This window comes from Phyllobates terribilis, unplaced genomic scaffold, assembly GCF_046119375.1.
Source record: "Phyllobates terribilis strain yellow unplaced genomic scaffold, ASM4611937v1 Scaffold_13__5_contigs__length_258822181, whole genome shotgun sequence".
Lineage (NCBI taxonomy): Eukaryota > Metazoa > Chordata > Amphibia > Anura > Dendrobatidae > Phyllobates > Phyllobates terribilis.
In genome coordinates this window covers 163,379,333-163,405,566 of record NW_027362773.1, presented here as the reverse complement: position 1 = coordinate 163,405,566, position 26,234 = coordinate 163,379,333, and the positions used below count along the sequence as shown (strand labels likewise).

The window sequence follows — 26,234 nt, the reverse complement described above, 5'->3', positions numbered from 1 at the left end:
GAAAAAAGGTTGTGTCCGTGGGGTAGGTGTTAAAGCAACAGTAACATCTGCAGAAGAAAGACCATCTTCCAGCCAAACTAAAATGTCTACTTCTTTTAGCGGACAATGTGATAAGATCCCTTTCTTACGGCCACGCCAATCGCTACAAATTCCAGATGAGGCACAAAAACAGCAGGTGCTTCAACGGATATCAAGTGCTCCTTTAAGTGGGCTCTCCTCCACATCAACTTCAACATCACAAATACTCCAGTCCTCAAAGGTGTCACCCAAATCGCACTTGCTTCCTCACAGCTCTCAAATCTCCAGCTGCCCGTCTGAGTATGAGGTAGAACAGATGGTTGAGTCTGCAGAGCTGTTTACTCATACTATAGCCTGGGAATCAGAGGTCGACTCCAGCGCTTCTGTGAATCCAGACGAGGAAATGATCTGCACTGATGCCCAGAATCTTTATGAGTCGGATCCAGGACCAGACGCAGAAGGTTCTGACCATAATGTAGACCCTCATTCCCAAACTGTAACTCCTGTTGGTGGAGACAATGAGGAAGACGATGATAAGACTCAAATACCTGATTGGAGCGACAACTTTAGTTTTTTGTCAGGGCAGGAACAGGTTGGCTCTGAGGACGACGGGTGTGATAACGCACAGGGTGATGATGATGAGGTCGGAGATCCCACTTACTGTCAACCCACAGTCAGCCAAGAGATGAGGTCAGCAGAGGAGGTGGAGGAAGATGCTAGTGACGACGAGGTCAGGTTGCGCCTTCCTGGACAGAGACGTAGTACTGGAAGCACGTCAACAACTGCATCCTCAAACACAACTCTGCCTCTCACCACAAGTCGTGGTGGCTCTTCAGGTCGCATGGGTGCTAAGCCTTGCATAGCCTGGGCATTTTTTCAGATCGATAAAGATGACCCAACTCGTGTTATCTGTAACATTTGTCAGCAAAAGCTAAGTAGAGGCCAAAAAATACATAGTTTGAGTACTTCATGCATGAACCGGCACATGGACATGAAGCATAAGTTGCAGTGGGAAGCTCAGTGTGCTACAATGCGGCCTAGCCGGCCGGGCCAATAACCGTCTGCCATATCTTGTGCATCCGCGGCCTCTTCATCCTCTGTGACTGGGGGGACAGCAGTCACACCTGTTTTGGGGCGCAGACCTGCCACCTCTTTACCTGCAACAGCCAGCGTGATTGGCAGGTCATCATTTTCATTGGAGGTGGTAACACCAGCTGGTGTTGAGCGCTGTCCGACATCGATAGCACCACCTTTGGATCAAGGCAACCTAACATGTCCGCCTGCATCTTCCTCACAGACCGGCAGTTTGCCGGGGACACCCTTATCAACCCCGTCTAAGCACAATAGCCAGCCCTCGGTCCCTCAGATGTGGACAAGTAAAAGACCATTTCCTCCTAGCCATGAGAAAGCTAAGAGGTTGAATTTCACCATCTGCAAGCTCTTGGCTACAGAAATGCTGCCTTTCCGCCTGGTGGACACAGAGGATTTTCGAGACCTTATGTCCGTCGCAGTGCCCCAGTACCAGATGCCCAGTCGGCACTACTTCTCAAAGAAAGGTGTGCCTGCGCTCCACCAGCATGTCGCACACAACATCACCGCTTCTTTGAGAAACTCTGTGTGTGACAGGGTGCATTTCACCACAGACACTTGGACGAGTAGGCATGGACAGGGGCGTTACATGTCGCTGACTGGGCACTGGGTAACTATGGTGACAGCAGGACAAGGGGCTGCTGTCCAAGTCTTGCCGTCCCCACGAGTTGTGCGTCAATCCTCTTTATGTCAAAGTTCCTCCACTGCTTCTGCCTCCTCAACCTCCTCTCGGTCTTCCACCTGCACCCAAAGCCTGTCTGGTCATGCCACAAGCTTTCTAACTGCGCAGAAGGGATCCTGCACACCTCCTTACTATGCTGGCAGTAGGGCTCAACGTCATCAGGTGGTTTTTACATTGAAATGTCTGGGAAATGTGAGTCACACAGCTGAGGAGTTGTGGTCAGCTCTGGAGAACCAATTTCATGAATGGTTGTCTCCACTGGACCTGAAACCAGGGAAGGCCGTGTGCGACAATGCTGCAAACCTGGGTGCGGCCCTTCGCGGGGCAATGTCACACACGTGCCTTGTATGGCTCACGTGTTGAACCTGGTTGTCCAGCAATTTTTAGCCCACTATCCCAGACTAGATGGCCTTCTGCAGAGGGCACGGTCGCTGTGTGCTCACTTCCGCCGTTCGCATCCCGCAGCTCAGCGACTTACATCTCTACAGAAGTCGTTGGGCCTGCCACTTCACCGGCTAAAATGCGATGTGCCTACCCGGTGGAATTCAACTCTGCACATGTTGCAGCGACTGTGGCAGCACCGACAAGCCCTGGTGCAATACGTTCTGACGTATAGCCTGGGCCAACGAGATTCAGAGGTGGGGCAAATCACGCTGGAGGAGTGGTCTCAGATCAGGGACCTATGCACCCTTCTGCACAGTTTTGAAATGGCGACGAAGATGTTTAGTGCTGACGATGCCATTATCAGCATGACTATTCCGGTGATTTACATGCTGGAGCACATGTTAAACAGAATTCGGAGTCAGGTGGTGGCACAAGAGGAGGTGGAGGAAGTAGAGGAGGAGGAGTTGTATGCGGAAGGGCTAACATCTGCAAGGTCCAGACGGTCGGCAGCACCAAGGCGGCAGGCATGTGAGGGTGGGGGAGATGGTTTTACCAGGGCGCATGGTAGCAGCCAAACTAGTGAGGAAGATGCAGGAGCCCAGGAAGAAGTGGAGGACGAACTGATGAAAGACTCATCAGATGAGGGAGACCTTGATCACATTTCTGTTGTGCGAGGTTGGGGGGAGAGGACAGAGGAAGGAAGCATGATTGTTACCTCGCCACCAACACAACAGGGACTTGGTGCTCCTGGATGCGCAACACACATGAGTGCCTTCTTGCTGCACTACCTGCAACATGACCCTCGAATTGTGAGAATTAGAAATAATCCTGACTACTGGGTTGCCACACTGTTAGATCCCCGGTACAAAAGTAAATTTGCAGAAATTATTCCTGCCATAGAAAGGGATGCACGCATGCAGGAGTATCAGCAGAGACTGTTGCAGAATCTTACATGTGCTTTTCCACAAAATACCAGTGGTGCACGTAGTGAATCTCACAGTTCCAACTTGCCAACCGTGGGACCGTCAAGTGTTCAGCACTCAAACCGTAACAGAACCACAGTATCTGCTGGTAACATCAATTTTGCGGAATCATTTCACCACTTTTTTAGCCCATCCTTTGCAAGGCCACAGGAGACAATAAGTCTGACACATAGTCAACGCCTAGAGACGATGGTACAGGAGTATCTCCAAGTAAACATTGAAGCCACGACTGTGTCACTGGACCCTTGCTCTTTTTGGGCTTCCAATCTGGATAAATGGCCGGAGCTAGCCACTTACGCCTTGGAGATCTTGTCATGCCCCGCAGCCAGCGTTCTGTCTGAACGTGTGTTCAGCGCTGCTGGTGGTGTGCTGACAGATAAGCGCACGCGGCTCTCCACTGATAATGTAGACAGACTCACGTTCATAAAGATGAACAAATCATGGATCCGAAACGACTTTTCTACCCCTGTGTCATCCTGGGGAGAGTAAAAGCTTGATGATTGGTTAAAATCACCCTACCAACCGTTTTAAGCTTTCAAATTACTAATCATGTTTATCTGTATCTTGACTGGAAAATAATTTGGGCTTTGTAGCAGTGTGCAGCACTGATCCTATTAGGCCATCTATACTAAAGCTTCACCAGATTTAAAATTAAAAATAATTTTTAGCTGCATCTAGCCCGGAAAATAATTTTGGGGCTCCGAGATACGCAAGGCACATAAGTGCCTTCTTGCTGCACTACCTGCAGCATGACCCTCATATTGTCAGAATTCGAAGTAATCATGACTACTGGGTTGCCACACTCTTAGATCCCCCAAACTTTTCGATCAACCTTTTCATTTTAATAAAGACCAAAAAAATGGTCATTTTTGAAATTATAAGCATTAGCAGGTTGTTAGAAACTGAAATCAAACAGTTTTCAACTCAAAACTTTATTCTAGGTGATGTTACATTTCCACATAGGACCCCTTGTTCGAAAGGAGCTTCTGAACTCTCTCGTCCATTGAATTTGTCAGGTTTTGGATGGTTTCTGCTTCAATTGTTTTGCATGAGGACAGAATACCCTCCCAGAGCTGTTGCTTAGATGTGAACTGCCTCCCGCCATCATAGACACTCCTTTTAATGATGCTCCAAAGGTTCTGAATGGGGTAGAGGTCAGGGGAGCATGGGGGTCACACCATAAGTTTGTCCCCTTTTATGCCCATATCAGCCAGAGATGCAGATGTTTTATGTGCAGCATGAGATGGTGCATTATCATGCAGAAAAATGATCTTGCTGTGAAATACACGGTTCTTCTTCTTGAACCATGGCAGGAAGTGCTGTTTGAGAAAATCCACATACATTATGGAGTTCATCTTTAGCGCCTTCAGGGATCCTAAAGGGGCCGACAATCTCTCCCCCCATGATTCCAGCCCAAAACATTACTCCACCTCCTCCTTGTTGGCGCTGTAGCCGTGTTTGCGTGGGGTGTCCATCAACCAGCCATCCTCCACTCCATCCATCTGGACCATCGAGCGCTGCACGGCACTCATCCGTGAACAAAACAGTTTTGAAATCAGTCTTCATGTAATGTTTGGCCCACTGGAGCCGTTTCTGCTTGTGTGAAGTGGATAGAGGAGGTCGACAGGATGGCGCATGCACAGCTGCAAACCTCTGAAGGACCCTGCATCTTGTTGTTCGGGGGACGTTGGAGGCACAAGCAGCTTCAAAAACTTGTCTGCTGCTATGACAAGGCTTTTTTGTCGCTGCTCTTTCAACCTGACGTAATTGCCTGTAGGAAAGAGTCCTCAATTTGCCCTTATCAGCACGCACACGTGTGTACTGTGAATCAGCTACATACTTCTTGATTGCCAAGACACTTCATCCTGATCATCGCACAATGTTGATTGTAGTCATGCCTTGACCTAAACACTCCACAATTTGTTGCTTCTCAGCAGCCGACACATCCTTTTTCTTTCCCATTTTGGCAGAAATTGTAGGCTGCTTAATAATGTGAGAGAGCCTTCTTAAGTAGTCTTGCCTTTCATTGGACACACCTGCCAAACTAATTAGCACAGGTGTCTGCAATTGCTTACAGTGATATAAAGAGCCCTGACACACATCACCATCAATGAGTTTAACTGACAAACAAACAAATTCTTCCCTTATCACTCCTAAACACTTTTTGTATAATAATTTGGAACGCAGTGTACATGTGCTTTTCCACAAAACACCAGTGGTTCACGTAGTGAATCTTACAGTTCTAACTTGCCAACCGTGGTCTGTATGGAGTTCTTCAATAAAGGGCCCAAAATTAAGATAACATAGATGGGAGAGGTCTCTATGAATAGGAATTCCTAAGTATTTGATACCCTGTGAGGGCCAGGTAAAGGGAAAGTTGGACTGGATGGAATCCTATATGGATTTGGGGAGGGAGACATCGAGGGCCTCAGACTTCGCTGCATTGATTTTAAAATTTTACCATGTAACAAAGTGATCTATTTCAGCCATAACAGCATGGATGGATATATGTGATTGAGTGATATATACTAGGACATCATCAGCAAATAGAGAGCACTTGTACTCGGTGCCTCCCACCTCAATCCACCTAATATTGGGGTTATGGCGAATTGATGAGAGCAGGTGCTCCGTCACTAGGATGTATAAGAGAGGGGACAGAGGACATCACTGCCTTGTCCCATTGGTGATTGTGAAAGGTGATGAAAATGTTCTGACGCACCCCCTGGGCCTTGGGACACCCGGAGCCGGACCCTTTTTGGTGGATGCTGGTGGTTGTAGTCTTCGTGGCAGCGACCCAGTTCCGTGGCTCAGGGCGGTCAAACCAGTGGCGGAACTATTTATGTGGTTTTCATGTTTAAATGTCCGACTACGCCACCCGTGGATTGCGGTCAGAGTGAACCGCCGCTACAGGGCAGACCACTGAGGCTGGTGTTGTGGGTGCAGCAGAGCGTAGCATAACTCCCCACGGGAGGAGTATAGCCTCAGGGCAGTGTATGCGGAGGATGGGGGTGATGGTGCAGGGCAGCAGCAGTAACGACACGGAGTCAGTGATGCAGTTCAGGGCCTTTACTCACAGTTCTTATTATCCAGACCACGTCTGCAGGTAACGGCTGCCCACGTCGTACTGTGCTCACCAGGTGAGGGGCTCAGACAACTCCCAGATAACTTTGGAGCACTTCACAGGACCCCTTTGTGTTTCCTTTGTCTGGCCTTTCTTACCAACACTTCTGTCCGGCTGCCTCGGGCCTCCTCTTGGTAAACTTGGCGCCAGTTTCCCTGACCCTATGTGGTGCCTTCCTAGCGGGTGTAGCGAGGGGCTGCGCCACATAAAATGTCAGAGCCTCCGGTTTCTAGCTGAGGGTCGTTTCCTGCCTCCACTAGTTCGGGGACCGGTCTCCCCCTTTGGCCTGACCCCTCCACGCAGGTGGATTCGGGCGTGCGGTGGCGACTCGCCCGTCCGCACCCCTGGGATCCCTTCATTCCTCGTTCCTGGAGCCTTCTCCGCTCCTCTTCCTTCCTTCTCCCTCTTCCAGGCCTGGGCCTCTGTTACTAGGCCCGCCTCCGGAGCAGAGCTCATGCAGAGCCCCTGCTCCCTGCCACTTCTGCTCAGACTTCTCTGCACTGAACTAAGATGGTGCCCACCTTTTATACTCCCTTCTCAATGCACCCAGGAACTGCTTCCTCCCTGCTCCTGCACTACAGGGTTCCCCTTCCTCAGTGTTCCCTCCCCCCACTCCAGCCAGGGACAGGGACTGTCGTGCCCATCTCAGGGGCATATTGGTCGCCCTGCCCCACGGCAATGTGGTGTAATGCATGCAGGCGTCGGGTCCTGATCCACACTCCATCCTTACCTGAGAGTGAGATATCACACCTCTGGGTGAGGTGCAATACGTCTGTAGCAACCGAGCCCTCAGGGTGCTACAGTTCCATTTATCTTCAGTCTAGGTGACGTATTGCGATACAGGGCCGTGATTTTGGCTATAAAAGGGTCCCCTAGACCCCTACCCCAAGCTTTTTAAGAGAATCATATATGGCGTGCCAGGAGATTCTATGGAATGCTTTCTCAGCATCCAACGAGAGTATCTAATTACAAATTTTTAACTGCATCTAGCCCAGGAAATACTTTGTGCCTAGTAGCAGTGTCTCCTAGTGAGCGGATTATCCCGGCTGTTAAGCATGCTGCACCACCTGTAGTTTAGACACTTAATTTTTTCAAAGGAAATGCTTCGGGACCATGGGATACTTAGTGAAGAGCATCAGGAGGCACCCCAAGGCATAGGGGCTGGGACTGGCAGTAGGATGCCTTGCGGTGGACAGCCGAGCTCGATCCTTATAAAAGCTTTTTAACTGCAGAAGCTTTAGTGGACGCTACTGGAGCTGGAATTACCGCGGCTGCTGGCATGAGACTTGCCCTCCAATAGATCCTTGTAAATGGATTTAAAGTGTATTCATTCAAATTAGAGAGACAATTTAAATTAAAAAGCTTAGAGCTGCCTCCACCACAGGGGGGCTCGCTCGACCCACCAGCGGACAGGCACCAGTATTGGGAGAGGGGGGCTGGCCGTCAGGGTTCACCGCGGCTCTGGCACAAACCCGGCGACACGGAGGTGGCACGGGCAGGAGCGGACTGGCCGTGTCGGCTTCTCACTTTTTGGATTTTAGAAGGGCATGACATGCCTATATCTGTGTCTCCCCCTCCTTTTACTCCTCCACCTCTTTTATTTTCGCATGACTATATGTACTTGTCACTTTTCCATGTGTTAGTTATGTCTTCTGAGCAGTTTGTCAGCTTTTGGACACCTTTGAAGGTGTTTTCTATGTGTTTCTATGTGTTTTTGTTTGCCTGCCATTGGTTTTAACGGTGTTCAAAGGTGTTCGACGAACAGTTCGACGAACAGTTCGGCGAACACACGGGTGTTCGACGAACCGAACCGAACTCGAACACTACGGGGGTGGCTCAACACTATTGTTGACGTGCTTCCAGTACTACGTCTCTGTCCAGGAAGGCGCAACCTGACCTCGTCGTCACTAGCATCTTCCTCCACCTCCTCTGCTGACCTCATCTCTTGGCTGACTGTGGGTTGACAGTAAGTGGGATCTCCAACCTCATCATCATCACCCTGTACGTTATCACACCCGTCGTCCTCAGAGCCAACCTGTTCCTGCCCTGACAAAAAACTAAAGTTGTCGCTCCAATCAGGTATTTGAGTCTCATCATCGTCTTCCTCATTGTCTCCACCAACAGGAGTTACAGTTTGGGAATGAGGGTCTACATTATGGTCAGAACCTTCTGCGTCTGGTCCTGGATCCGACTCATAAAGATTCTGGGCATCAGTGCAGATCATTTCCTCGTCTGGATTCACAGAAGCGCTGGAGTCGACCTCTGATTCCCAGGCTATAGTAAACAGCTCTGCAGACTCAACCATCTGTTCTACCTCATACTCAGACGGGCAGCTGGAGATTTGGGAGCAAGTGCGATTGGGGTGACACCTTTGAGGACTGGAGTATTTGTGATGTTGAAGTTGATGTGGAGGAGAGCCCACTTAAAGGAGCACTTGATATTCGTTGAAGCACCTGCTGTTTTTGTGCCTCATCTGGAATTCGTAGCGATTGGCGTGGCCGTAAGAAAGGGATCTTATCACATTGTCCGCTAAAAGAAGTAGACATTTTTGTTTGGCTGGAAGATGGTCTTTCTTCTGCAGATGTTACTGTTGCTTTAACACCTACCCCACGGACACAACCTTTTTCCCCTTCCCAACACGCCTATTCCCCTTTCCACCAGCAGCAGGCCTTTTTCCACTCATTTTGGTGGTTAGCTAATTCACAACTCTGGAGTTGTTTGCACAAAAAAACAATGGATGGGAACCGAGCAGAGCTGAGTGGCCAAACTGTGGTATTAGGCCAAAACTATTGGCTGGGTTAGATGCAGAAAAAAATTATATTCAATTTGCAACCTGATGGAGGTCAGTATAGATGGACTAATAGAACAAGTCCCACACACAGCTAGAAGCCCAAATATTTTTTCAGAGGTAGATGCAGAAAAAAATTGTATTCAGTTTGCAACCTGATGGAGGTCAGTATAGATGGACTAATAGAACAAGTCCTACACACAGCTAGAAGCCCAAATATTTTTTCAGAGGTAGATGCAGATAAAAATTATTTTTAATTTGTAACCTGATGGAGGTCAGTATAGATGGACTAATAGAGAAAGTCCCACACACTGCTAGAAGGCCAAATATTTTTTCACAGCTAGATGCAGAAAAAAATTATATTCAGTTTGCAACTTGATGGAGGTCAGTATAGATGGACTAATAGAATGATGCTATGCCCAAAAGATTTTACTTCACTAGGTGCAGTAAAAAAATTGGTATTCTATGCACAGGTGGTATATCTTGCAACACAGATAGGCTACTCCACTGACTAACACACTCTGCAATAGGCCAAAAAGGATTAGCTTTGCTAGATTCAGCCAAATGCTGTGAAAAAAACTTGCACAGCACTGGCACAGACCTGCCTGGCAAAAACTTATAGGAACTGATGGAACCTAGTCCTGAAAAGGACTGCAATTACAATTAGTCTTTACTCCCACAATCTATCTATTTAAGAGCACAGACCTGCCTGATAAAAGTCGTAGGAAATGCTGTAACCTAGTCCTTAAAAGGACTGCAATCGCACCTATTCTCTACTCCCAAGCTATCTGTAGATTTGTGCGAAAATTGGCTTGAAATTAACAAGGTATAAGCGCACACAGCAACAGCGGTGCCGTCTAACACGCAGCTGCAGCAGTGAGAAAATGGTGGCGACGGGGAAAATGGCTTGGTCTTATAGGGCAAGGACATGTGACATACACTGCCAATGACACATGCCCTTGCTTGTGTGAAAAAAAGCACTTCGCTCCGTGTGTGCGCTGCTGATAGGCTGACAGATTGCACCTCCCCACTGTAAATGCGGGAAAGAGAAAAAAAAATGGAGATCTTCATTATTCCTGCAGAGATCCATCCCCTGCCCCTCCCCCCACCCCGCTGTACACTCAAACTGCGTATTAACATTAATTTTCATCATTACTGAGAAAAAATCCAGTTATGATTTTGGTGCACGAACAGTTATGGAACATAACCTCGAACAGCCGAATTTTTCTCAAATCGTTCGTGTTCGCCGAACGGCTCGAACACCGCCCAAAACAGCTCGAATTTGAGATTGGCGAACAGTTCGAGTCGAACAACGCTCATCTCTAATCAGAAGCGGATGGTTTGGGTTTGGGCAAGGACGTGATACAACGCATCGGGAGGTGGAGTTCTGATCGCTATTTGTCCTATGTGCGGCATTAGGTATGGGGCTTTTGTTTTGTATCTTGATAAGTGTTGAATTCCTTGTGGTTGTGTGTTGTAGGTGGCGTACTGTTGTTAGCATGGATTCTGGGACAGTCTTTCGTCCACTGGGGGGCGCTGCAGGCGGACGTGAGGCAAGACGGTAGGCAATTGGGTTTTAATAGAGAGCAAGTGGTGGTTCGTTGGCTGGGCTTTAGAGGGATGGTGTGGAGAAGAGTGCTTCCTGAATTTCATAAGGCAGCCGCTTAGACCGTACGCCGGATATTTTGGTGGTACAAGTGGATGGGAATGATTTGGGGGCCTGCCTGGTTAGGGAATTGATTAGGGACATTCTTTTTGATTTTTTAAGGTTATGGACATCCTTTCCTGAGGTGTTGACGGTTTGGTCTGACATTGTGCCAAAGAAAAAATGGAGGGAGGCTAGATCTTTGAAGGGGATTAATAGGGCACGAATGAAGTTGAATAGAGCCATATCAGCTTTTGTGTCCAGGAACGGGGGAGTGAGCATTCGACATTTTGAACTCAAGGCGGGGGTTGGAAATTTTTGGGCAAAGGATGGCGTGCACTTGAGTGACATTGGTATCGATTTGTGGGCATTGGCTATACAGGAAGGGATTGAGAGGGCTTTGGCAGTGTTGGGGCGCTCACGAGCTTGAGGTGGTCAGGGCTGTTCGTTTGTGGCGGGGGGTGGGGTTCTTGGAGTTGACACAGAAGTGTCAGTGGAAAGAATTTGGTAAAATTATAGGCAGTTTGTTAATTGGAGCGGGGTGATCTGGCATTTGGTTTTGGGCTCTGGACGGGGTTTTACTCTGGGAGCTTTTGGTGCCCTTGAGCTGGTGATGGACGGCTGAGGGTAATATGGCGATTCGAGTTTTGGTTTAATTTACGCCAGATCTAATTTTTTAACTCCAAGAACCCTCCCTTCTTATTTATTTTATAATACTGTTAATATGTTAATGTTGTTTGTTAATAAAATGGCTGCTGTGGCCAAGTTTATCCAAAAGAAATACAGGTGCCGTGTTTTTATTTGGTGGAAAAAAGTGAGTGCTGGAAGATGGGAGGCGTATTGTAAAGGGTGGAACCCGGGTTAGCCATACACGGTCAGGAGAAAGAAGCACATTTCTCTGATAAGATATATTAGAAAGTTTCTTATTTTCACATGTATTATTGATTTATGAAGACAAAATTAAAATGACAGTTACAGTTCAATTGTATTTAGAAGAGAACCAGCTTCAAAATACACTCCCTGACAGAAGTTATGTCGCTTATCCATGTTATGTAAATAAAAGCTTATAACCTGACGTTAAATTCATCCATTGGTTTTATAAATTACTCTTTTGAAAGCTGAAACCCTCCCAAATTTGGTTTATGTTAAGGAAATAAATTGGCATCAATGCTGAAATATTGATCATTTAATGAACACAGAATGGTCAGATTTTGGCAAGACAAAAGTTTTGTCGCCCACAGAAAGTAATGTGATATTCAAACAAATAATTATCTTAAAATACAAATATATTTTGCATAACATTGGTGAATGAAGTCGTGGTGCTATTAGAGTCATATTTAATATTTTGTGTGACTTCCATGAGCTTGAAGGACTGCATCCATGCGGTTCAACAATGACTCATACAATTTATTAATGAAGTCATCAGGAAAAGCAAAGAATGCAGTCTTACATGCCTCCTAGAGTTCATCTAGATTCTTTGGTTTTGTCTTCCAAGCTTCCTATTTCATCCTACCCCAAACATGCTCAATGATGTTCATGTCTGGTGACTGGGCTGGCCAGTCCTTGAGCACTTTGATCTTTTTTGCCTGGAGGAACTTTGTTGTAGAGATGGATGTATGAGAAGGAGCACCATCCAGCTGCAGAATTTGAACCCCTTTTATGATTTGGAATGTAAGAGGTAGCTAATACTTCTTGATATTTTAGGCTATTGATATTGCCTTCCACCTTGCAAATGTTTCGCACACCCCCATACTGAATGTAACCCCAGACCATGATCTTCCCACCACCAAATGTAACTGTTTTCTGGGTGTATTTTGGATCCATACGGGCTCCAGTAGGTCTCCTGCAGTATTGTGGTGTAATTCTACTGAAGATTCATCAGAGAAATCCACCTTCTGCCACTATTCCAGCGTCCATCTGTTTAGCAGGCTGTGGGACTTTGCAAATGCCACACGTTTTTTTATTTGCCTTTTGTTTAGTGCTGGCTTCTGGGCACTGATTCGACCATGGAGGCCATTTCGAGACAGAATCCTACAAACTGTTCTAGTTGACACAGGGACTTGTGGTGACCAGGCTTGTTGGAGCTCTGCTGCAGTGGAAGAGGGGCTTGCTTTGGATTTTCTAACCAACAAACGTTCCTCCTGAGCAGTTGTCTTGCGGGGTCTGCCGGACCTGGGCTTGTCAAACACATCTCCAGTCTCTTCAAATCTTTTTTTAATTCTTTGCACTTGACGCTGAGACACATTAAAGGTGCCAGCCACCTCTGCAGTGGATCTGGTCTTCAGCCTCTTGATAATCAAGGCTTTGGTCGCAGGGTGGATATTTGGCATGTTGTCAGAGCTCAAGTTGCAGTTCAAGTGATGGTCTGGGGTGCTGGGTTTCTTTTTATACACACCCACTAATTAACCGATCATTTACTGAGCACTGGTGAGGATGTAAACTAGGATTGGGTGCATTATATGACCCGGCGACAAAACTTTTGTCTTGCCAAAATCTGACCATTCTGCGTTCATTAAATGATCAATATTTCAGCATTGATGCCAATTTATTTTCTTAACCTAAACCAAATTTGGGAGGGTTTCAGCTTTCAAAAGAGTAATTTATAAATCCAATGGATGAATTTAACGCCAGGTTATGAGCTTTTATTTACATAACATGGATAAGCGACATAACTTCTGTCAGGGATTGTACTCCTCAAAAACCTGTGTGTCCATACACTTATAATATTATTGATTATTTTCCATTTAATGCTTTTTCCCCGTTTGATTTCATAGATCAGTTATGGAGCGGTTGACATGTTATTGGGTGATAGACAACATTTCCCACACTTTTTCCGTACAATCCAAACTGAATATTACATAAGTTACAATTTAGCAAAACTTATCAAACACTTCGGATGGACTTGGGTTGGAATTATCACGTCTAATGATGATAGCGGAGAGAAAGAGTCCAATTTCCTGTTTCGATTTCTAACATACTTTCAGGTTTGTGTCGCTTTTATATTCAGACAATCTGTGAGAACAGATGATTCTTCAAGAGTTGCTCATAAATTAGCTGAACATTTTGCTGTGAAGGTTGTTATACTTTGTGGCACCTACTATGATCTGATCTTTGAACCCTCTGTTTCTAAATGGCTCAATAATGTGACGATAATCTTAACACCTTCCTGGGCACCGAACATCGTTCTCATTGAGCAGTTTCCAGAGATTTTCAATGGAAGCTTGTCCCTGGACCCAGACTCAAAAAACGGTGCAGACCTTAAGCATTTCATTGATGGCTTCTGTCCTGCAAATTATCCAGAAGACATGTTACTTGAGGATTTATGGATGATATTATGCCGATGTGCATCAGGAAAAAGAGATAAGGATCGATTTTACGAAAAGACTTATGGAATTTCCCTTCACAATTGCACAGGACGGGAACGTATCAAGGATTCCTGGAAGTACTCACAGGATAATGTTTATCATCCAGTATCTAATGCGGTGTACATTATGGTCAGCGCCCTACATCTAATACATAATTCCCAAAACAACTGGTGTAGAAAAGACGCATCTTATCGATTCCAGGTAAATGGAAGAAGTCCACCTCATCCAGCTTTACTCATATAGGGGGGATTCCCATCTCAGATACTTATGGCATATTCCTGATATGAATCCCACACCTCTAGGAGAACAGGGGTGCCCTCATCCGCCTCTGCCTTGATTGGGTATATAAATACAGGGCTAGGGTGGTGAACTATACCTTTTCATTGGGTGAAGGACATCCTGTTATTATCAGCATTACTATCACCCCTCATGTGGGGGCGCTCATAGCTGTTGCTAGTGACTAACTTAAGGGGATTCTATGTAAAGACTATAGCTGATGGGCTCAAGGTGATGTATGAAACAAATGACACCTATACCCACCTCCTACATCACTGCTTTGTACTGTGTTCCCTGATGGTCTCCAGTGGGGAAGGTGTCACAGGACCACTGCAGCCCACACATCTGGCCAAGGAGAAAGAAACCTATTACCATGTTCAGAATGAATCTGAAGACTCCAACCAATTAGCGGTCACTCCTCTGCCCCAGATATCGGTGCCAAGAAACTGTCTGGGAGCACAGTACTATTTGCTGAGGAGCAACATCTGAGCCAGAGAAGAGAATACATATAGTTTTTTTTTTATTCTTTACATGACCCTGGGCCCATAAAGGTTATCTTTTAAAGTAGTGGACAACCCCATTAAGGTCTGCAGGACTATCTTTGGGATCTTGATCCCTCCTGATCTTTTATAACAGTTATGTATCTTGTAAGAAAAATGGCAAGCCATACACAAGACTCTCTTAATTCTACTCGATGATTGATATTGAGCTAGCACCCCCATTAGACTTTAAAAGCCAGAGTCACACATATGTGATCACAGGTCTGCCTCTTCTCAGCTGGAGAGGATCACCATTTTGTCATTGCCATCTGGATATTATAGGGTCATCTGTTGAGATGGGTTCTTTAAGTTGCAGGACAGGGTGAGCAAGAGGGACTGGAGGCTATGGAACAGCAGAGCAGGTCTTCATAGACGGCTTGTGGATTAGTGAGGACTAGGACAGCAGGGTATACAGGACCGCAGGAAGCACCATATGAAGCACAGCCAGGAGTTAGGATGCACATGGGAACAGTAGATTTATCGTCAATCCGGAACATGCAGCAGATAGATGGCTAATAGCCGAGATGTATGTGACGCGCCCCCTGGGCCAGTGTTGTTTGGGGATACCCGGAGCCGGATCAGATGGGGGTTGTAATCTCCGAGTGGCGGTGACCCGGTCCGTGCCCAGGGTGTCAAGCTCAGTGTGTGGCAGTCCTACAGATGTTGCTGGATGTTCTTTAGTGTCGACTACGCCACCCGTTGATTTGCGGTCAATACGGCCGCCGCTGCAGCAGGGTCCGCTGAGGCTGGTGGTGTGTGTGCAGCTTCTGGTAGTATAACCCCCAACGGGAGGGGTATAGCCTCAGGGGGTCAGTTGTAGAGGGTGGTGGTTGTGGTGGTGCAGTGAGGATGGTATTAAGACTCAGAGTCGGGCTGTGCAGTTCAGGGTTTTTACTTACTGCTGTTGTTCTGGTCACTCCGGCCTTGAGTGACCGCCCGAGCCGTGCTGCGTCCACCAGGTCCTGGACTCGGTCAACCCCCAGGTAATTCTGGAGCGTGATCCTGAGCTCCCTCTCTGACGTTCCTTTTCTCTGGCCTTCCCCACCAGGGATCCACCTATGTCCGGCTCCCTCGGGTCTCTTGCTGGGTACACCTCCTCTGGGTTCCCTGACCCTATACTTGGTCTGCCTTCCTGGTGGATTTAGTGGGGGGTCGTGGCAGATCCTGCCCACAACCTCCGGTCTCTGGCTGAGGATTAGTGCCCTCCACCAGCTTGGGATCCGGTACCCTTGTGCCAACCCTTCACCCTGTTGCTTGTATTTGGGCTCTTGGGGTTCCCTCTTCTTCCCCTCTGGGTCCTTCTGACTCCTCTCTCTCTCTTCTTTCAGGACTGCTTGACCCTCTACAACAGACTGACTAGTTGCTGTCTGCCTGTCTGACCCTGATCTAAGATGGTTCCCACCTTATATACTCCCTCTATGTGTGAGCTCAGGTGACCTGTACCCAATGAGCTCCTAGCATTACCCAGACTGCTCCCCCTATCTGCCCCTACACTACTGGGATGTTCCACCCCCCTCCCACTCAAGCCAGGGACAGACACTATCGTACCTGCACATAAACTAGTGGGAATACCGTCGATCTGTCCCCCGGAAATGGGATGTATGTAGTGTATGCAGCCTACTGAGCTCAGTTCCACACTCCATCCTTACCCGGGAGTGGAATATCACAACTCTGGCTTGAGGTGCAATACCCCTGTAGCAGCCGAATCCTCAGGGTGCTACATTCCCCCCTGGTAAATCACAGCACGTCCTCGGGCTGTAAAAGAATAAACATCCATAAACATACAATTTTTTTTTTTTTTCATAAAACATAAACATATAAAACAATATATATATCAGCATAAACTTTTCATAAATAACATTCTTGTTCCTCCGGCCACGGTGCAACTTGTGACCGGGTAAAGTGCGACAGTCTCTTCAAGAAAAACAACAGTTTCCTATAAAACCGGTAGGGGGCGCCTTAGGAAGCGCAACTATATACAAGGGGATATGGCCGCTCTCAGTCCTCGGCCAGGTATAAGGAAGGAATGACCGCTCTCAGTCCTCGGTCAGTGGGATTAAGGGACACACGGATTAACAGTTTACACTTGTCCCAACGGGGACATATTTAAAGCAGCAACAGTTCACTGTACCCCGACGGGTAACTATTTACAGTCTCTTTACCGTACTTTAACGACGGCGTCCTCCTGCTCCTTCTTTATCTTCAGACCCGTCCGGGTCCTCTTGCTCCTCCTCACACCGCAGCTCCTCCTCCGTCAGGCGATGCACATGGAGGGCGTAGGGTCCTTTGGCACATTTGTGCCGGGTGAACGTGACCTCGTCCCCTACGTACAGGTCACGACCTCTGTGTCCCTCCGGCAGATGGCTTTCTACATCTCTGCGGGTTACAAAGACGTCGCCGGGGGTATGATGGTCTTTTATGAAGCCCCACCCATGCTGCAGGTTGAATTTAATCACAGTCCCGGTGGTACGGGGACCATAAGCTGCACGGGGGTTCCTCCTGGCCCGGCTCTTCTGCCCTGCGCTCTGTTCCTGCAGCCGCTGCTCTCGGATCCGCCTCTCTTTCCGCTCTTGCTCAAAGGCTGCCAACTGCTGGCGGCAGCACTCCACTCGCTCTGCTGCAGCTGCCCGCGTTTCTTGAGTGAACCCCATGAGGTCTCCTCCGGTGGGGTCCCACTCGAATTGTGCTTCTTCTAGCGGGAGCGGGGTTCTCCTGACGGGCTTCGGAGCCGGAATCAGGGGCTCGCACAGGGGCCTTGCTCTTTGGAGTTCCAGTTGGTAGTACTCCTGGGGCCATACAAAGGGCTGCCCATCCGGGCACGTGTGCTGGGCAAATAGATCTTCGCCCAGGTGCGGCACTCTAGATGTTGAGGGCGCGTTGATGGAAGCGGCGCCCGGATTGACCAGGCCTTGCGACCAGGCTTGGGGCACCCTAAAGGTAAAGGGCACCGTAAGGACGGCGGCGCCCGGGGTTACTCGGCCCTGCGACCAGGCCGGTGGCTCCGCGGAGGTAGGGGGCGCTGTTGGAATTGCGGCGCCCGGGGGTACTAGACCTTGCGACCAGGCCGATGGTATTTCCTGTTTCGTCGCGCTCAGGGTCGAGGCGTGTGACGTCACAGGGGTCGCGGCCGCGGCTTCTACTTGAGGCCTAGTCTGGCACGGTGACGATGCAGCAACGGGCACGGCAGGGGGAATTTCGGGCTCTGCGACGGGGAGCTGGGACAGGTACACGGTTTCCCGGCTCGGGGTAGAGACGTCCCCTTTACCTGCCTCCAGTTGTCCAGCTCCCTTCTCGGCGCCGTCTCCGGCCTTCACTCCTCCTGCACCATCCTCAGAGGCGGTCTGTCTCCTCGTCTCGGGTGGCGTGCTCCGCTGACGAGTTCCGGTCTGCTGGGCCATCTCACGGCTCCACTCCGTCAGCGTGTCTTGCTGCACCTGGGCCATCCTCCGTGCGAGGCCCTCCAGCGCGGTCTGTGCACACTCCCGGTCTCGGGGGAGCTGTGCTAGGATCTCCACTAAGCCTAGTGGGGTTGTTGCTTGCAGCAGGCTCCTGACCACTGGGTCGGTGCTGCCTGTCTCTCCCTCCATCTCCGGGTACGACTTCTCCGGAGTCCTCTCCAGACTTCTTGTCTCCGGGTGCGCTCTCTCCAGACTCCTCCAGGCTGCACCCATCTTCGTTCTTTTCTTCTGTCTCCGCCCACATTGAGGGTGGTCCCGGGGCAACTTTGTGATTGTCAGTTCCAGGGGCAGTTCTCTCACGCTGATGGACACTTCCAGCATCACAGTCTCTGTTAGTGGGGGCGGTTTCCACTTTTGGCGCCATTCCTTGACCTGGCCCACGATGGGAGGTGGCCTCTTGCCACCCTCTGGCACGCCCATAATGGCGTCTGCTCTTCCAAGGCGGGAAATCTTTGGAAATGGCGGGAATCGTCTCCCAGTGGCGGGAAACTCCATGGATGGCGGGAAAAAACTGCAAATGGCGGACAACCGGCGGGAAACGACCTGTGATGGGGTCCGTTGGCGGGGACCCTCCGGAACCGGCGGGAGACTTCTTTTTGAGGTAATGGTGAACTTTTCTTCAGGCACGCAGTACCCGGTTGTTGCGGGCACGTTATCCTGCCGACTACGCCAAAGTTGACGCGCCCCCTGGGCCAGTGTTGTTTGGGGGATACCCGGAGCCGGATCATATGGGGGTTGTAGTCTCCGAGTGGCGGTGACCCGGTCCGTGCCCAGGGTGTCAAGCTCAGTGTGTGGCAGTCCTACAGATGTTGCTGGATGTTCTTTAGTGTCGACTACGCCACCCGTTGATTTGCGGTCAATACGGCCGCCGCTGCAGCAGGGTCCGCTGAGGCTGGTGGTGTGTGTGCAGCTTCTGGTAGTATAACCCCCAACGGGAGGGGTATAGCCTCAGGGGGTCAGTTGTAGAGGGTGGTGGTTGTGGTGGTGCAGTGAGGATGGTATTAAGACTCAGAGTCGGGCTGTGCAGTTCAGGGTTTTTACTTACTGCTGTTGTTCTGGTCACTCCGGCCTTGAGTGACCGCCCGAGCCGTGCTGCGTCCACCAGGTCCTGGACTCGGTCAACCCCCAGGTAATTCTGGAGCGTGATCCTGAGCTCCCTCTCTGACGTTCCTTTTCTCTGGCCTTCCCCACCAGGGATCCACCTATGTCCGGCTCCCTCGGGTCTCTTGCTGGGTACACCTCCTCTGGGTTCCCTGACCCTATACTTGGTCTGCCTTCCTGGTGGATTTAGTGGGGGGTCGTGGCAGATCCTGCCCACAACCTCCGGTCTCTGGCTGAGGATTAGTGCCCTCCACCAGCTTGGGATCCGGTACCCTTGTGCCAACCCTTCACCCTGTTGCTTGTATTTGGGCTCTTGGGGTTCCCTCTTCTTCCCCTCTGGGTCCTTCTGACTCCTCTCTCTCTCTTCTTTCAGGACTGCTTGACCCTCTACAACAGACTGACTAGTTGCTGTCTGCCTGTCTGACCCTGATCTAAGATGGTTCCCACCTTATATACTCCCTCTATGTGTGAGCTCAGGTGACCGCACCCAATGAGCTCCTAGCATTACCCAGACTGCTCCCCCTATCTGCCCCTACACTACTGGGATGTTCCACCCCCCTCCCACTCCAGCCAGGGACAGACACTATCGTACCTGCACATAAACTAGTGGGAATACCGTCGATCTGTCCCCCGGAAATGGGATGTATGTAGTGTATGCAGCCTACTGAGCTCAGTTCCACACTCCATCCTTACCCGGGAGTGGAATATCACACCTCTGGCTTGAGGTGCAATACCCCTGTAGCAGCCGAATCCTCAGGGTGCTACATTTGCAATCAAAAACTTCAATGCACAGTGTCAGATATGAATAACACTCAGTAGCAGAGATGAAGGAATAGCTTACAGACTGTCACAACAGTACTTGAATGCAATTGCATCAAGATACACAAATCTGAATTTAGATGTAAATTTTGTAGCAAGGAAGTAGACCAGAGTTGTTGGAAGGTAATTAGCCACCTGGATGGACCTGAGTGTAGTAGAAGGTGAGGCAAAAGCATGAGTAACAAGTAGGCATGAGCGAACATTTCAATGTTTGGTTCGGAAATGTTTGATAAACAAATTGATATTCACCGAATTTTATTCGCTGAATGTTCGACAAACATTTCCGATTCCCATGGGAGTCAATGGGGGATCAAAAAGTTCATTGACAACACCTAGAAATGGGACCAAAAGCTGACAAAACACATCAAATTATACGTAGACACCAGGGAAGTACCATCAATTGACCCAAAGTGCAAGTACTATAATTATAATTAATGTGACAGCGACATTTATTCAGTTGCGCTTTACATGTCAAAAGGGGTCACTGACTGGTACAACAGAGAGAGGACCCTGCCTGCGAGGGCACACTATCACAGAAGTGGTTTGTGGAACCACTGTGCCACGGACCCCGGAGAGCCTGGACGGGTGTGACTAAGCGAGCACCGGACTGTTCACTAGAGCCTCTGATGGTGAGGTTAGACTTGGCTCCCGATGAACGCCAGGTGCCACTCCAGGACAGACCAACAGACACGCAGCAGCTTTACCCTGTAGGACAGACTAGATGGTGCAGCAGGCAGAGTCTTTATCAGAGTGCAGCAGACAGAGTATGTATCAAAGTGCAGCAGGCAGAGTCTGTATCAAAGTGCAACAGGCTGAATCTGTATCAGGAGTGCAGCAGGCAGAGTCTGCATAAGGAGTGCAGCAGGCAGAGTCGGTATCAGGAGTGCAACAGGCAGAGTCTCTATCAGGAGTGCAGCAGGCAGAGTCAGTATCAGGAGTTCAGCAGGTAGAGTCTCTATCAGAGTGCAGCAGGCAGAGTCTGTATTAGGAGTGCAGCAAGGAGAATCTCTATCAGGAGTGTAGCAGGCAGAGTCTGTATCAGGAGTGCAGCAGGCAGAGTCTGTATCAGGAGTGCAGCAGGCAGAGTTTCTATGAGGAGTGCAGCAGGCAGAGCCTGGATCAGGAGTGCAGCAGGCAGTCTGTATCAGGAGTTCAGCAGGCAGAGTCTGTATCAGGAGTGAAGCAGGCAGAGTCTGTATCAGGAGTGCAGCAAGGAGAGTCGGTATCAGAGTGCAGCAGGCAGAGTCTGTATCAGGAGTGCAGCAGGCACAGTCTGTATCAGGAGTGCAACAGGCACAGTCTGTTTCAGGAGTGCAGTAGGCAGAGTCTGTATCAGGAGTGCAGTAGGCAGAGTTTGTATCAGGAGTGCAGCAGGCAGAGTCTGTATCAGGAGTTCAGCAGGCAGAATCTGTATCAGGAGTGCAGCAGGCAGAGTTTCTATGAGGAGTGCAGCAGGCAGAGTGTTTATCAGAGTGCAGCAGGCAGAGTCGATCAGAGTGCAGCTGGGCGAGTCTGTATCAGGAGTGCAGCAGGCAGAGTCTGTATCAGGAGTGCAGCAGGCAGTCTGTATCAGGAGTGCAGCAGGCAGCGTCTGTATCAGCGTGCAGCAGGCAGAGTCTGTATCAGAGTGCAGCAGGCAGAATCTGTATCAAAGTGCAGCAGGCAGAGTCTGCATAAGGAGTGCAGCAAGCACAGTCTGTATCAGAGGTGCAGCAGTCAGTGTCTGTATCAGTAGTGCAGCAGGCAATCTGTATCAGGAGTGCAGCAGGCAGAGTCTGTATCAGAGTGCAGCAGGCAGAGTCTGTATCAGAGTGCAAGAGGCATAGTCTGTATCAAAGTGCAGCTGGCAGAGTCTGTATCAGGAGTAAAGCAGGCAGAGTCTGTATCAGGAGTGCAGCAGGCAGAGTCTGTATCAGGAGTACAGCAGGCAGAGTCTGTATCAGGAGTGCAGCAGGCAGAGTCTGTACCAGGAGTGCAGCAAGCAGAGTCTGTATCAGGAGTGCAGCAGGCAGAGTATGTATCAGGAGTAGAGATGAGCGTTGTTCTACTCGAACTGTTCGCCAATCTCAAATTCGAGCTGTTTTGGGCGGTGTTCGAGCCGTTCGGCGAACACGAACAATTTGAGAAAAATTCGGCTGTTCGAGGTTATGTTCGATAACTGTTCGTGCACCAAAATCATAACTGGATTTTTTCTCAGTAATGATGAAAACTAATGTTAATACGCAGTTTGAGTGTACAGCGGGGTGGGGGGAGGGGCAGGGGATGGATCTCTGCAGGAACAATGAAGATCTCCTTTTTTTTTTCTCTTTCCCGCATTTGCAGTGGGGAGGTGTAATCTGTCAGCCTATCAGCAGCGCACACACGGAGCGAAGTGCTTTTTTTCACACAAGCAAGGGCATGTGTCATTGGCAGTGTATGTCACATGTCCTTGCCCTATCTATAAGACCAAGCCATTTTCCCCGTCGCCACCATTTTCTCACTGCTGCAGCTGCGTGTTAGACGGCACCGCTGTTGCTGTGTGCGCTATACCTTGTTAATTTCAAGCCAATTTTCGCACAAATCTACAGATAGCTTGGGAGTAGGGAATAGTTGTGATTGCAGTCCTTTTAAGGACTAGGTTACAGCATTTCCTACGACTTTTATCAGGCAGGTCTGTGCTCTTAAATAGATAGATTGTGGGAGTAAAGACTAATTGTAATTGCAGTCCTTTTCAGGACTAGGTTACATCAGTTCCTATCAGTTTTTGCCAGGCAGGTCTGTGCCAGTGCTGTGCAAGTTTTTTTCACAGCATTTGGCTGAATCTAGCAAAGCTAATCCTTTTTGGCCTATTGCAGAGTGTGTTAGTCAGTGGAGTAGCCTATCTGTGTTGCAAGATATACCACCTGTGTATAGAATACCAATTTTTTTACTGCACCTAGTGAAGTAAAATCTTTTGGGCATAGCATCATTCTATTAGTCCATCTATACTGACCTCCATCAGGTTGCAAATTGAATATAATTTTTTTCTGCATCTAGCTCTGAAAAAATATTGGGCTTCTAGCTGTGTGTGGGACTTGTTCTATTAATCCATCTATACAGACATCCATCAGGTTGCAAACTGAATATATTTTTTTCTGCATCTACCTCTGAAAAAATATTGGGCTTCTAGCTGTGTGTGGGACTTGTTGTATTAGCCATCTATACTGACCTCCATCAGGTTGCAATCTGAATATATTTTTTTCTGCATCTACCTCTGAAAAAATATTGGGCTTCTAGTTGTGTGTGGGACTTGTTCTATTAATCCATCTATACAGACCTCCATCAGGTTGCAAACTGAATATATTTTTTTCTGCATCTACCTCTGAAAAAATATTGGGCTTCTAGCTGTGTGTGGGACTTGTTGTATTAGTCCATCTATACTGACCTCCATCAGGTAGCAAACTGAATTTATTTTTTTCTGCATGTACCTCTGAAAAAATATTGGGCTTCTAGCTGTGTGTGGGACTTGTTGTATTAGTCCATCTATACTGACCTCCATCAGTTTGCAAACTGAATATATTTTTTTCTGCATCTTCCTCTGAAAAAATATTGGGCTTCTAGCTGTGTGTGGGACTTGTTCTATTAATCCATCTATACAGACCTCCATCAGGTTGCAAATTGAATATAATTTTTTTCTGCATCTAACCCAGCCAATAGTTTTGGCCTAATACCACAGTTTGGCCACTAAGCTCTGCTCGGTTCCCATCCATTGTTTTTTTGTGCAAACAACTCCAGAGTTGTGAATTAGTTAACCACCAAAATGAGTGGAAAAAGGCCTGCTGCTGGTGGAAAGGGGAATAGGCGTGTTGGGAAGGGGAAAAAAGGTTGTGTCCGTGGGGTAGGTGTTAAAGCAACAGTAACATCTGCAGAAGAAAGACCATCTTCCAGCCAAACTAAAATGTCTACTTCTTTTAGCGGACAATGTGATAAGATCCCTTTCTTACGGCCACGCCAATCGCTACAAATTCCAGATGAGGCACAAAAACAGCAGGTGCTTCAACGGATATCAAGTGCTCCTTTAAGTGGGCTCTCCTCCACATCAACTTCAAAATCACAAATACTCCAGTCCTCAAAGGTGTCACCCCAATCGCACTTGCTTCCTCACAGCTCCCAAATCTCCAGCTGCCCGTCTGAGTATGAGGTAGAACAGATGGTTGAGTCTGCAGATCTGTTTACTCATACTATAGCCTGGGAATCAGAGGTCGACTCCAGCGCTTCTGTGAATCCAGACGAGGAAATGATCTGCACTGATGCCCAGAATCTTTATGAGTCGGATCCAGGACCAGACGCAGAAGGTTCTGACCATAATGTAGACCCTCATTCCCAAACTGTAACTCCTGTTGGTGGAGACAATGAGGAAGACGATGATAAGACTCAAATACCTGATTGGAGCGACAACTTTAGTTTTTTGTCAGGGCAGGAACAGGTTGGCTCTGAGGACGACGGGTGTGATAACGCACAGGGTGATGTTGATGAGGTTGGAGATCCCACTTACTGTCAACCCACAGTCAGCCAAGAGATGAGGTCAGCAGAGGAGGTGGAGGAAGATGCTAGTGACGACGAGGTCAGGTTGCGCCTTCCTGGACAGAGACGTAGTACTGGAAGTACGTCAACAACTGCATCCTCAAACACAACTCTGCCTCTCACCACAAGTCGTGGTGGCTCTTCAGGTCGCATGGGTGCTAAGCCTTGCATAGCCTGGGCATTTTTTCAGATCGATAAAGATGACCCAACTCGTGTTATCTGTAACATTTGTCAGCAAAAGCTAAGTAGAGGCCAAAAAATACATAGTTTGAGTACTTCATGCATGAACCGGCACATGGACATGAAGCATAAGTTGCAATGGGAAGCTCAGTGTGCTACAATGCGGCCTAGTCGGCCGGGCCAACCACCATCTGCCATATCTTGTGCATCCGCGGCCTCTTCATCCTCTGTGACTGGGGGGACAGCAGTCACACCTGTTTTGGGGCGCAGACCTGCCACCTCTTTACCCGCAACAGCCAGCGTGATTGGCAGGTCATCATTTTCTTTGGAGGTGGTAACACCAACTGGTGTTGAGCGCTGTCCGACATCGATAGCACCACCTTTGGATCAAGGCAACCTAACATGTCCGCCTGCATCTTCCTCACAGACCGGCAGTTTGCCGGGGACACCCTTATCAACCCCGTCTAAGCACAATAGCCAGCCCTCGGTCCCTCAGATGTGGACAAGTAAAAGACCATTTCCTCCTAGCCATGAGAAAGCTAAGAGGTTGAATTTCACCATCTGCAAGCTCTTGGCTACAGAAATGCTGCCTTTCCGCCTGGTGGACACAGAGGATTTTCAAGACCTTATGTCCGTCGCAGTACCCCAGTACCAGATGCCCAGTCGGCACTACTTCTCAAAGAAAGGTGTGCCTGCGCTCCACCAGCATGTCGCACACAACATCACCGCTTCTTTGAGAAACTCTGTGTGTGACAGGGTGCATTTCACCACAGACACTTGGACGAGTAGGCATGGACAGGGGCGTTACATGTCGCTGACTGGGCACTGGGTAACTATGGTGACAGCAGGACAAGGGGCTGCTGTTCAAGTCTTGCCATCCCCACGAGTTGTGCGTCAATCCTCTTTATGTCAAAGTTCCTCCACTGCTTCTGCCTCCTCAACCTCCTCTCGGTCTTCCACCTGCACCCAAAGCCTGTCTGGTCATGCCACAAGCTTTCTAACTGCGCAGAAGGGATCCTGCACACCTCCTTACTATGCTGGCAGTAGGGCTCAACGTCATCAGGCGGTTTTTACATTGAAATGTCTGGGAAATGTGAGTCACACAGCTGAGGAGTTGTGGTCAGCTCTGGAGAACCAATTTCATGAATGGTTGTCTCCACTGGACCTGAAACCAGGGAAGGCCGTGTGTGACAATGCTGCAAACCTGGGTGGGGCCCTTCGCCGGGGCAATGTCACACACGTGC

General features: G+C 48.7%; 1 pseudogene; it reads left to right on the top strand.

Moving 5' to 3' along the window:
• The window catches only part of LOC141173633 (vomeronasal type-2 receptor 26-like), a 261,516-nt pseudogene that overhangs the window by 185,768 nt on the left and 49,514 nt on the right, over nucleotides 1–26,234 (top strand).